Source organism: Trachinotus anak, unplaced genomic scaffold (genome assembly GCF_046630095.1).
Source record: "Trachinotus anak isolate AG129_WGS33_773 ecotype Australia unplaced genomic scaffold, CSIRO_AGI_Tana_v1 ptg000009l, whole genome shotgun sequence".
Classification (NCBI taxonomy): Eukaryota; Metazoa; Chordata; class Actinopteri; order Carangiformes; family Carangidae; genus Trachinotus; species Trachinotus anak.
Genome location: NW_027273860.1, coordinates 3,043,758 through 3,056,480, shown reverse-complemented (window position 1 = coordinate 3,056,480; position 12,723 = coordinate 3,043,758). Strand labels below are relative to the sequence as shown.

General features: G+C 41.6%; 1 protein-coding gene across 1 annotated transcript in view; it reads left to right on the top strand.

The window, feature by feature from the left end:
* Positions 1-287: 287 nt before the first annotated feature.
* The window catches only part of LOC139625042 (cadherin-20-like), a 75,139-nt gene continuing 62,703 nt past the window's right edge, over positions 288-12,723 (top strand). Inside the window, exon 1 of the mRNA XM_071484623.1 lies at positions 288-575. The gene's annotated coding sequence lies outside the window, so the exon portion shown is untranslated. The remainder of the gene's footprint in view (positions 576-12,723) is intronic.

Sequence of the window (12,723 nt, the reverse complement as noted above, 5' to 3'; positions counted from 1 at the left end):
GCCTTTCAGCTACAATTGCCATGTCTAAACATTCAGGAGCCATAGAGGGATGGAGAGAGGGTGGGAGGGAGGGAGGCGCGGAGGAACGAGAGGAATGGATGGAGCAACAGCACAGCGCTCAGACACAAGAGGGAGAGCTGGAGAGGCAACTGCTGTGTGAGCTCGTCCACAGCGCTCTGAGCAGGTAGAGCGAGCACAGGCAACAGAGGGAGAGGTGGTGAGAGAGCGAGAGAGGAAAGGGAGGGAGGGAGTAAGTCTATCTTTTCACCTGAAGATTACTTTGTCTCACACTTCACTCACCCTGGGCGCTCGAAGGAGCAGCGAGGAGGAAGGAGTGGATCAGGAGGTGCCAGCTCTTGCTCTCTTGTCTTTTTTTTTTCCCCTACTTCTTCTTCTGCAAGGGGGTCAGCTGGACCTCTCTGCAAATAGCCCAGTGATCAGACTCTGCGGGAGAGACTGAGATATGAAATAGAAACCAGCACGTCAGAGAGAGAAAACTAAAAAGTGAGAAAACTGCAGTAAATGGCACTGCCTGCCGAGGAAAAGAAGTTTCACTGAAGATCTGCTCCTGAAAGGTAGGATTTGGATTAACGTGTTTAACATTTCTGTGTTGATGTGCATCTGATAAAACTGCATCTGGTTGAAATTGAATGCACTTACATGTGTATTGTTATAAAATCTCATCATATTGATTTGCTGCACATAATGATCAGAACAACCTGTTACAAGGTAAGTCTTGCAAATGCTGCGTGTAAGAGCTGGAGCCTCCCTGCTGCGCCGTGTGCGTGTGTTTGTGCAATCATGAATATAGTTTATCGACTTTGGTGAGCAGCAGCAATGTGCACTTGTTTTGAATAACTAAGCCACATGTGGTGACAAGGGTGTGACGAGAAGGTAAAGTTGAACACAGTGGTGAAAAGAGAAAAAAAAACAAAAAAAGCAATGTTTGTTGGTAACATGAGCAGGAGCAGAGCATGAAAAGAGAAATCAGAGGGATAAAAAGAGATCGGAGGACAGTGGGAGGAATGGAGAGTGAGAATGAGCAGGGGGGAGTGTGAAGGAGAGTTGGACTGAGAAAGACAGATAGAGAGAAAGAGTAAAAGAGGAATAGAAGGGGGGGGGTGGAGGATTGGAGTGGTGTGGGGCCCACTGGCAGCCAACTCAGTAACCAAGGCAGCTGACATGAGGGAGAGCCAACAGGGGACAGTGGGATTTCTATTTTTCACCCTTGCTGAGAAACGCCGCAGCTCTGCCAAGTCCCCTGCCTCATCCCCTATGGATAAAGATTTCATTGTGCGGCGCTGTGACCGAATTCATTAAGCATCTACATGTACTCTCCCCTGGCGCACTTACTCTCTTACGCTTCTTTTCTCCCCAAACTCCCTCCCCGCTCGCACCCACTCTGCCCGTCTGCCCCTCCCCTCTCTCACTTTCATTATAGTCTCAACTGGCCCTATAATCAGCTCAACTCGTGTTGCATCAACAGTTGCATTTTGTAAAGCTCAGCAGAGAATAATAAACGCATACTGTATGATTCTGCGGGGAGAATTTCTATCAAAAGGAGCAATTTTGGCAAAGCTGGAGCCAACATGAAACTTTATCAACCTTGGTGTTGGGATGCCACATGGGGTCGCCCTAGACGCAGATGGGGGTCGCAGAAGATTTAATAGATGGCGGCTTGCCGACTTCGCTGGCATCATGGGAAATCTAAGCCAGGAGGGGTTGCCAAATCCTGTCAATATTTTTCAGTTTTAATGTCACACTGGAATGCTGTAAGCATACACCAAAATGCCAATTTTATGCTGGGGGTTCTGGCATGTCTGACTCAGAACGACTTCCCCTCAAAGGAAGACAATAACATTCAGTGATGCTGATTTAAAACAGCTATCATCACTTTTTTTATATTAACAACACGTCACACTACCAATTGTGTCCAAAAAGGAGGTCACTCATACTGAGAATTATCAAGCAACTCTACAGTTCCCCTCGGCTCCAAAGAGCTTTTTAGCCTGTTTGCTGTCATTGTTTTGCTTTTCTATCCCATCACTTTACTGTTTTGGTTCAGTCTCAGTTAGTGGCGACTAAACCAGGACTGGACAGAGCAAAAACTAACAATTTTGCTTATGAACTTAAAAGGAAGCTTGTTTCTTCTGCCCCCAAGTGGCCAAAAAGTGACAAAATAGAAAACCCTGGTTTGGAACTTGTTGTTGTGTTGCCTAACCTGTCTTTTTAAGTGAGATGCAAATTGCACTTGCATTGCCAAATCATATACAAAATGCTACTAGCTTAAGCTAACGTGAACCAAAGTTGTTCACGTGTCTATAATCATAACATTATCATGTGACAAATAGGCAACAACGAATCACAAATTAGTTTGTAGTGTTATTTTTTATGTTGGTGCTCATGTCAGCTACACAATTTGCGATTTGTCAATTACACGATAAACTTATTCTTGAGTTTTGAGGTTAAAATTATGAAATTTCCAACTTTGGCGCCATCCAGTGGCAGTCTCCAAAAACACAGTTTGGTAGACAACCATGCATACATCTGAGTGTGGGTACAGTCCTCCCACATTTATGTTCATTCCACAAAATATTTCAAAACTGCATTGAGAGAACCATAAAAATACTTCTTCATTTAGGAGATCTTTATATGTTTCAAGAAGAAATTCAATTTTTGTCTTGAAACATAATGTAAGTGACTTCTTCACTTTTCTTGATATAATTGTGAGTTTAACAGGTCATGGTGATTACAAGACTACTGTTATGTTAGAGAGGGGAATGATTGAAAGTAGAGAAATGTTTTTTGTATGTGTTCACTGGACATAAGTGTATTAGTCTTTTCATGCCTGTCTCCACATTGAAGACTAAGTCATCACCCTTTTAGGTAAGAGGCTGGTAAAAGCCTCCTTATTGTTTCCAAGATGTGAGACACTTTGCTTGTGGTGAAATCAATAGCCCAGTAAATTCTTAATTGAATGACTGCAGGGCCTGGAGCCTGATGGGGCTTTATGGGCTACCAGAAGGCGCCTTTGAGCCTTTGAGAGCACACGGAATAGCAAGGACCCTGCTGGCATTGTTGTGGTCTGGGAAACGACGTCATGTCAATCACCCCAGCCTGGCAGGCGACAGCGGCAGTGGGAGTGTGTTAGCGTTTGTACACCTGCCATGCTACGCTTGAGCTGTTGCTGGTGTCATATTACCTCCAATTAGCTTTTGTTCCTTTGAAACACTTTTTTGGCTCATTCGATGATTATGCAGCACTTTGTCCCAGTGTTATTTGACACCAGGGAGTGGTATCGTAGATGTCATCACGGTGATCGAAGATGGAAAACCAGCTTCACGGTTTCAGGGTAGAAACACAGTTGTTGCAAAATGGACACTGGGTGGTAAAACAAGATGTATGTTTTCTGTATATGAAACCCCCTCGTTGTATTTTGTAGCAGATTGAATCCTTTGTCAGAGCTGTAACTCATCTGTCTCGGCTGTTGATAAATTGACTGACCCCGGGGCTCTTGTTGCCACTTCAACAGAGGGAAAGACTACAGTGCATACTTTTGGTCCATTTGCCGAGTGTCATGCTTGTTTCACTCTGCAGAATCCCTTTGTTTAACCAGTTGGTCCTCAAAGGAAAGCATTTAGATAATGTGTTGTTGGTTGTAGCAATCCTCTGGATTTGAAATTAGAGACACACTTGGTCATTTTTGAGGAGACAGTATATCTGAGCCTCCACATATTTTCTTCTATTCATAATAAAAGTCTTGTTTCTGCATCATTATCACTAGGAATCTCTCGTAACAGCTTTCGTCTAATTAATGGGAAGTAACAATGGTTTACAAAATTTCAACACATGCTCTTTTAGAAAAACTGTCTGGGTGGACTTTTAGGTGTGAAAAGCTCCTTTTATACAGCAGCATGCAAAAGTTTTGGCACCACCGGGCAAATTCCATATTTGATTGATTTGTGAAGTGAAAAGAACAACCTGTGCAACAAATACACATTAAACACAAGCTCTTCTTTAAATGTTAAGGCTCTGATATGTATTATTAAATGTATTATATGAACAGAAAAACAAATTAGACAGTAATTGTGGCATGTGCGAAAGTTTTGGCACCCTACTAAGTCAGTACATAGATCCCTCACCTGGCAGATAGCACAGGCAGATCGCCAACACTTTGACTTTGAAGTGCGTGTTAGTATTTCCACTCTTCCTTGCAGATCACTTCAAGTTCTGAGATGTTTTCAGGCTGTCCTCCACACTTTCAGACACACAAATTTACAATAACGTTTAAGTCAGGGGATTTTTAAGGGCTGTTCCGAAAGCTTCTGCTTGTTTTTCTTGAATCAGGATTAGAATGAATCAGAATCAGAAAAACTTAAATGATCCCTGTAGGGAAATTGCTTTGTTACAGCTGCACAACTCACAGTTAGAAAAGAGGAAAAATTTAACAAGCAATACACAGTGAATAATACACAGTAATGAAATACACGGTAATTGAATAGAAAAATATACAAATGCAAATGTACAAAGGGGTGCAGAGTCTGGGGTCTTCTGGTAACAGAGTGAATGACATCACATGTGGGTAGATGTAAATTCCCAGATATGTAGCATGGATGTAGCCCTGTGGCTAACACTAAAGATTTCTAGAATGCAGAAACTTTCCTTTTCCTGGCCACCTGATCCATCGGAAAGCCGTCGATGTTAGAGATGGGATCCGGGATATATTCTGTAGCCATGTCTCTGTGAAACACATAATACAGGAATCTCATGTTGCCCATGACAAAACAGAGATACGATCTTCTCCATCAGTCTCTCTTGTCTGGACCCAGGTTCTTGTTGCTTTGCCTCCTCTGCATCTTCAGTGTGTCCTCCCTGGTGTAAAAAATGCAACTGTGGAGTTGCTGCACAACGGGAGCCTAGCCAAATGACAGCATTCAAAAAGTTAGCTTGATGAAAGAAGCAATTCCACAGTAAAAACAGACCACAACTCTGCCCAGCAGCAGACGTGCAGTCTTATGTGACAGTTTTCTTGGTCGTCCAGATCTTGCTTTGACTGTAACAGTTAACTGCAATTTCTCAGTGACATTTCAGGCTGTGGAAATTGCAGTGATTTGATATCTTTTTTATAGCCTCTCATTCTTTGTAGCATCAGTTCGCGTTGTTTTCAGATCCTCAGTCAGTTGCTTGGATGAGCCCATGGTTGTTGAGCGTTACCTCAAGGTTTGAAGAGCCAGACGATTTATCAGCTCTGGAAATGTCATCAGCTGACAATTCCCAACAACAATTCTTGACCTTCCTAACAAGTCCTAACAGGTCAATTAGGCCTAAGGTCTTTATGAAGTTCTGAGCTCTATACAGGTGCCAACACTTTTGCACATTATACTATTATATTATTCTTTTTTAAAATCTTAACAAAAAGAGTCACAAACAGCACTTTCCAGAAACAAGGCAGACAAATGGACAAACACAGCTAAAAATGTAAATGTTATTTAAACTGTCAGTATGGCTAATACAACTTAAAGAACACTTACAGCAAGTTAATTCCCGTGGCGTCCTGAGATTTAAACACAAGCAGCGTTTCCCAACAGTGCAATAATGTTCATCTTTGTGCAGTGCATGTGTGTATATGCACCATTGTTTGTGTGTTAGCCAGAACAAATTCCTCAGTGCCCGAGCTTGATCACGCACCAGAAGGTGCAGGTTTTCATTTCATTAAGCCGCTCCTGCAACTCTCGCTAAATTCAGACAGTGAATTATCCATCCCCTCTTGGGTTGAAGAAAGCAATCATGTTTTCACATTTTTTTCCGGGACTGCCTCACGGGCAGAGGATCTATTTAAAATGAGAGTTGCTTAAAGTAATAGACAGAAACACCTCATCTCTGAAATTAATTTGAATTGATTCTCCCTTCTACTTTTCCCCCTGCTCTGACAGGGTTTTGAGAAGGAAATTTCAAACGTTCAAGGCCACATGTAAAAATCAATTTCTAAATGAAGCTGATCCGAGAGATGTGCTGCCTCTCTCAGTAGTCCTCACTGTGGACAGAGGACCAGTCTGAGCATATACCAATCTTGCCTTGGTGGTTGCATGGTAATATGCTTTAGAGCCCAATTATTTTCACTGAACAACTGAGTATTTTCTACAAAAAGACAGCTCTGCCTTTGTTTATCCATATTAACATTCATGAGCATATCCAAAGCCCACAAAAGAATGATATTAGTCATAATTTGTGTGGACATATACTGCTCATTGTAATAACCAAGATGGCAAAGCACTTCTCAAAAATCACCAATAAACCTCACCCCATATGGCAGAGGTCAAAGAGTCAGTTTGTTTCCATCTTGACAGGAAATTAACGTGGATTCACATAAAGTACACACCATCCCAATCAAAATAAAAATGTGACTGTCTTTTAAAAGCTACCAAAACTGGTGTCAAACTGTAAATTGTACAAAGGTATTTTTTTTACACAATTAAATAAAGACTTAATTGACTCCAACTTTATAATTAAATGTTATAGTAATCCAAACTATGTAAGCAGGTGGCAAAAATAAGCTTCTATGCAATAGGCAACAAAAAAAAAATAGTCAAATTTGCAACTACTGCTACAACTACAAAAAATGTGCTGTTACTACACATGATAATGAGCTGAATATCTCTGGGTTTTCGACTGCTGGTCAGACCACACAAGAAGACGTCACCTTTTCGGTGTGTTAAAATATAACCTAAAGAGAATTTTGAGGGAGTTTGTTAGACAAAATGATTCATGGTTAACCAAAAAAATAATTAGCAGATTGATAGATAATGAAAATAATTGTTAGTTGCTGCTCTAATCTACTACATCTACTCATATTTTCCAATATTTTTTCTTTAATAGAAGAAGAATATTGAAGAATATTGCCAAGTAGATAATGTCTGCCCACAGAGTTGCTAGATTTATTCCTAGGCTCTTTTTTTTGAAAGTCACTGAAGTGTTGTTAAAGTTGCAGAGCTGGACCTCGGGGCAACCCCATCACAGGAGGACTGAAAGCAAACAGCATGATGTCAAACTGTTTTACCTCTCTGCCAGTACAGAAGACCGAGTGGTTGAGGGGGCTGTCCCCACACTGACATGCCACCAGCTTATTTCACGCAACAGCAAATGTGCTCACTGTCAACCTGTTCAAACATCGTGTCTACTCGGTTATCACACTATGGATTAGAGCACGAGGAAAAACACCTCAAATATAACTGCAAACTATGATGCCTAATTACATCAAAACCAAACATCCCCGATTATTTTAACAATCCCTCTCCCAGCCATAGGCGAAAAAAATAAACAGCTAATCGACCTTCAGCGAAGGCCAAAATAATCATCACATTGCATAAAGAATACAGTGCGACTTTGGTCCTGGCAGACAGTGATTACGTTTTATTGGCCCAAAAAAAAGGAGCCCAGTACTCACCAAATGTACTCTGGCTGAATAAAATGGAGCACAGTGGGGAATGAATTATAGTCTCTGGAGTCTGTGAGGTCCAGTCAACTTTTTCTCTCCTATAGCAGTGGAGGGGATGAGTTGCAATAAATCTGACCTACAGATCCATTAGGGCTCTGTACTCTGCAGCTCACAGCATTAGGCTACTCTCTCCTTTTCTGACTCTTTGGACCAGCCAGAACAGAAATATCATTTGTAATGATTATCATTATTTATGTATGTTTTGTGTTTATGCATGTCAGTTTTGTTGATTAATTAATTGAAATGTTGATTTGAGGGAGAGAATCTATACTAACCTCTGTCAAGCCCACAGGAGAGGTTTTCAAGGGTCCAAAGTTTTGGACCTGAGCTGCAGTACACCTGTGGAAAACCTACCCAGACCTGATGTGCATAAATTAATTTTCAAAGAATGATGTCCTAGACTGAGAGAAATCCAAGGACAGTGAAATCCCATCCAAAACAGACCGAAGGACAACTAGTCCTAATTCAAACACAGCAGCAGTGGATCCAAGGAAACCCAATTAAGAATGAACACCATCACTGGCAGCAGCTTGATGTATTACCAATTAACAAGCAGCCGCGCTGGAAAACTGATAGTGATAGGTGGATTATTTCTACCACTTCCCTGCACAGCTAGTATTTACCACAGTCCAACAGTGTTTACAAAATGTTGACACACAGCAGCAGAGGAAATGGGTATTTTCCAAACCCAATTAGACTCAAGATCATTTGGACTCAGTCTGAACTGGATTCCCCGAACCATTCACTTAATTTGTAATTCTAATACCAGAAAATGTTTTGAAATGTTGAATAAGCATCTAGATCTGAATGTGAATCAAAAAACTCACTGTAGGTGGCTGTGATTTTTGGCGAAGCAATGAAATCCTTTTTGGGGAACATATTAGCTTTTTACAAAGAAGAACTACATGAAATTTTCAGAAGAGTCGGACACTTAAGAAGTTGCTGTAGAGCTCCCTGTGGGTGAAATGCCATCAAATTCTATGGGACTGCTCAAAGTTTATACGTGCAAATATCATCATGATTTGGTGTGAACTGAAAAATGCATTCAAAAGTTTTAGCAGCTTAAAGGCAAATAGGCCACCCCCATGGCCCAACTTTATATTAGTAGGAACAAAACACTATGTGTTCTCATCCAGTAACTGAAGCTGTGTGTTTCCCCTTTTCATGTCCATGCTTGAACTGAAACCTGCTTTCGTATGTGTGCACGTGTCTGCATATCTGTGTGTGTATATTTCTTTGTCCATAGCCCGTGAAAACATGTGTGGGTGGATAGGTCGGCGTGTTTGCATCAGCGCATCATTGCTCATGAAATATGACCTCTGGAAAAGTTTCCTGTCCACATTCTCCTCTTTGAACTCCAATCCATTATCTTCAGGTATCAAATTCATCCCAACAGGTGTAGGGTGTTAAATGATATGGGCCCATGGCAGCCTGCCACAGATGCAGGGATGAAAGAGAAGCTCGAGATCAGGTGCCGACCATCAACTCTGCTTATACATACAAACATACATATGTCCACATACCCTACACATTTCACAGGGGCCCCATACTGCAGTTATCGCCCGCATCATCTGCAGCTGTGAGGGAAGTGAGAGTGTTGCGCTGTGCCAGTCATCCGATGGAGGTTTTTCTGTCTTGGAGGAGAAGTGACTGAAGTTTTGAAGATATATTACACTGTAAGATACAGTTTGCTTTCTGATTGGTTGGGAGGCTTTTATCTGAGCCTTCCTCAAACATAATTTTTCTACCATATCCTGAAGCATCCGATCAATACCGCCAGAGACAAGACAAAGAAGACAACGTCAGAAAAGAGGAATCTCACATCTGTTTTCTTCCCGCTGTTTGCTGAGACAAGCAAGAACTGCTACTTGTTTGAGTTGAAGAAATAAATCTTTGTCTGCACTTTTTGCCTTACAGTACAGGAAGTGAAAGAGTTTAGACTCATCAACTCTAACTATCTGATAAAGACTTGATCATGACTTCCTGCAGATGCTGAATTTGTCTATCTGTCAGAGTAATGGCTTTTGGGCTTTCAAAGATACAGTGTAGGTCTCCGTCACATGAGTGTTTCACAGTATCTCTGTTCAGTTACCGGCAGAGCCTCAGTGTTCGCTCAGTATTCGGTACCGGTGTGTAAGAAGCAGTGCAACACCCCCTTTCCCACCCTCCAGCCCTGTAGATTCCCCAATTTATTTTTGCACCAGTTTCGTGATTGATTAGCTTTCATGTGGATTTCTGCTGCCACTTTTAAACTGTCAGTGCCAAAAAGCTGCTCTGATCAATATCTTTCATTAGCAATGGATCAGATGACTACAGTGATGTGACAGGGGTCACTCATAGTGACTAACCCACAGATAATTATCACCCGACTCTGCAGTTCTCCTCCGCTTTTTAGCATCTTTTGACTTGTTTTGGTTCTAGGCTCACAACTTTAATGCAAGTTAGCAACTAGCTGGTGAACATAGTGGAGCGTTTATCGTAAATTACATTTTAATACCAAAGGGACTCAGAAGTCACATTCAAACATGAGGCATTCATATATTATATGAATTTTAGATATTTGTACATCCAAATGTCTTTGATGCAAGTCCGTTGGAAAGTGCCTCTTCAGTCAGAAGTATTTTGAGACCAAGGTCTACAGAGACTGAAACCTTGGTATGATTAATAAATTGTGATGCTGAGCAAGAGCAGTGTGGGGGATATTCTTCTATATAATATAACATTTATGTAATAAAATGCATGTCTGTGAAAACCTCCATCACATTATTGTGTTGCTGTTCATGGTCACTGAGTCAGCTACAGCAGACTACAGGGGGGGTTAGAAGGACATAGTTAAGTATTCATCCTCATAACTGAATGTATGTCATATTTACCTTTGCTTAATTTCTGAAATAAGTCATAGTATTGTAACTAGAGACTGTCTTGCTGTAAAAAAACGAGTCCATTGGTCGTCTGCGGAGCAGGTTACTATGACCCAGAGTTAGATTTTGTTGCTAGGCGACATCTAGTGGCCATAAGCAATGGGGAAAGTGCTGTGACGTAGTTTATAGAGTGACAGTCCACATCTGGAGGAGGGTGGACTGTCAACAAAACTCAAAACTCCCATGTGAAAGTTTATGTTGTTTCTATTAGCTATGACCATTCCTTGTTATTATTGTAACCATGACAACAAAGATTTTAAGACCTTATTTCAAACCTAGCTAAGCCATGACCGTTTTTATAGTCACCACACTTGCATGGTTGTTCAGGTTGGGGGACCTGTTGTGTAACTAGACTGCACTGGATGAAAACTAGTTAACAATAAGCTTCAAAACAGGAAGTATTTTCTTGCAGTGACAGATACGTGTTGCCGAGCTCCAGTGGAAGAGCTCCAGTCAGAGCCCGTGTCTTTGCTCATGCTGAGGCAAAGTCCCTTGTGTTCATCGGCGCTGTTTGATGGGGCTGACATCACCAATACCTTGTTGCAGTGATGGGTGGGAGTGGTGGGGCGGGACACCCTCCCCCCTTCCCACACACACACACACACACACATGAGCTGTTTGATCTCAGTCTACCCCTCAACCACAGTCACAACGCCCCTAAAAACACACACACTTCAATACCCGTCCTCCCTCCCATCCCTCTTCCCGGTATCATTATTCTTCCCTTTGAAATCACTTTACCTGTGTCCTCTTTTTAAGCTGAGGAGTGAACAGTAGTAGATGAGACAGAATTGGAGATGTAGAGGAGGAGTGGAGTGAGGAAGCAACCACAGCAAGGGTTCAGTCTCGTCTGTCTACAGTAATCCCCAGTCAGGTGGGAGGATCAGTTCCTCTTCCTACTGTATTCAGGAGACAAGTGTCTCCTGAGGAGGTTTATGTGTCTCATGTGGTGGGAATGAAGTCAAACTCATGGAAAACTTGAAGCAGAGCCTCTTACCGTTTCCCAGTATGCACGGTTTTGATGACTGGCAGGTTGAAAAACGTCTAGACGTCTAGGCTGCAACTCAACTGAGTTGATTCAGAAGTGACAAAGTTACATAGAATCGTTGTGTAATGTTTGAAGTCAGGCTTCATGTCATTTAAAGCAGAACTAATTAACATGTGGTCATTAGAACAACTTGTAATCACAACATAAAATCACCTAATTGTGATTATCAACAGTTCTACTGTCGATAATAGCCACTTGGGGGCTGTGTAAATAGTCATAATCACCATCGCATTCACTTGGAGTTGTGTGTCTGTCCACCTGAAATATAGTATTTGTTTTCCTTTTAGGCTCTGGCTTGGTCATCTCCAACCTCTCAGGAACTATACGGCTCTTTAGATGCTAAATGTCCGAGTTTCTTCATGAGCTAGTTGCATCATCTGTGTGCTGTTTGGCTCTGGTCAGGTGGTGTACAGTGGGTTTATCAGCGCTTTTCTGCTGAAATCAGCTTTCTGCCACATTTAAAAACTTTACTTGTATTTGTATTCAATGTTTTTATAATCACATCTTTTGACCAAAAATTGTAGCCTACTGCTTTGCAAATGATTTAATGGCCCACTTGCAATATCTTCGCCCTGGCCCACAGTTTGGGAACCACTGCTATAGATTATTGCAGTTAAAACATAATTATGTATCAAGTAATATGAGAAAAAAGATTAAATATACCTTGTGATGATATGTTATGACAAGAAACAGTCTTTTGACTTGCAAAACCAAATCAGTGTTTCTTGGACTAGACTTTATACTACACCTGACAGCCCAAAAACTGGGTTGTATGAATAAATATGATTGCTGGGCAATGGAGCCATGTTAGTCAGGGACGGGCACAATGGTTTGGCTTCCCTTCCGAACTTCTATGGTGAGCTCCTGTGGCCATATGTTCGATTAAGTGCCCGTCTTGTACAACAACCTACTCCGCCTTGTCAAGTGGGCCCTGGAATCCATGTTTGTAGTCACTTCAGCTCCTGAGTCCTACCTTTAAATATTTGAAGAGCCAGACACGAATTAAGAACAAGGAGAGGAGAGGCTGCACAGAACACATGCAAGAATAGGAATGCATTCATAATGAATGCACCTCACTTCCCTCTCTGGATTTATTTCAAGGCGAATGAGCATGGTGAGCGAGAGCAAAATTAACTTGATTTACACACTTAACATGTGATGTGAATGGCATTTACTTTCTCCTGAGTTCGGACCAAGGCTGAGGGTTATTTAAAGAGAAATTACACGTTTTCTCCATCAGTTCCAAAACATCCTGGCTG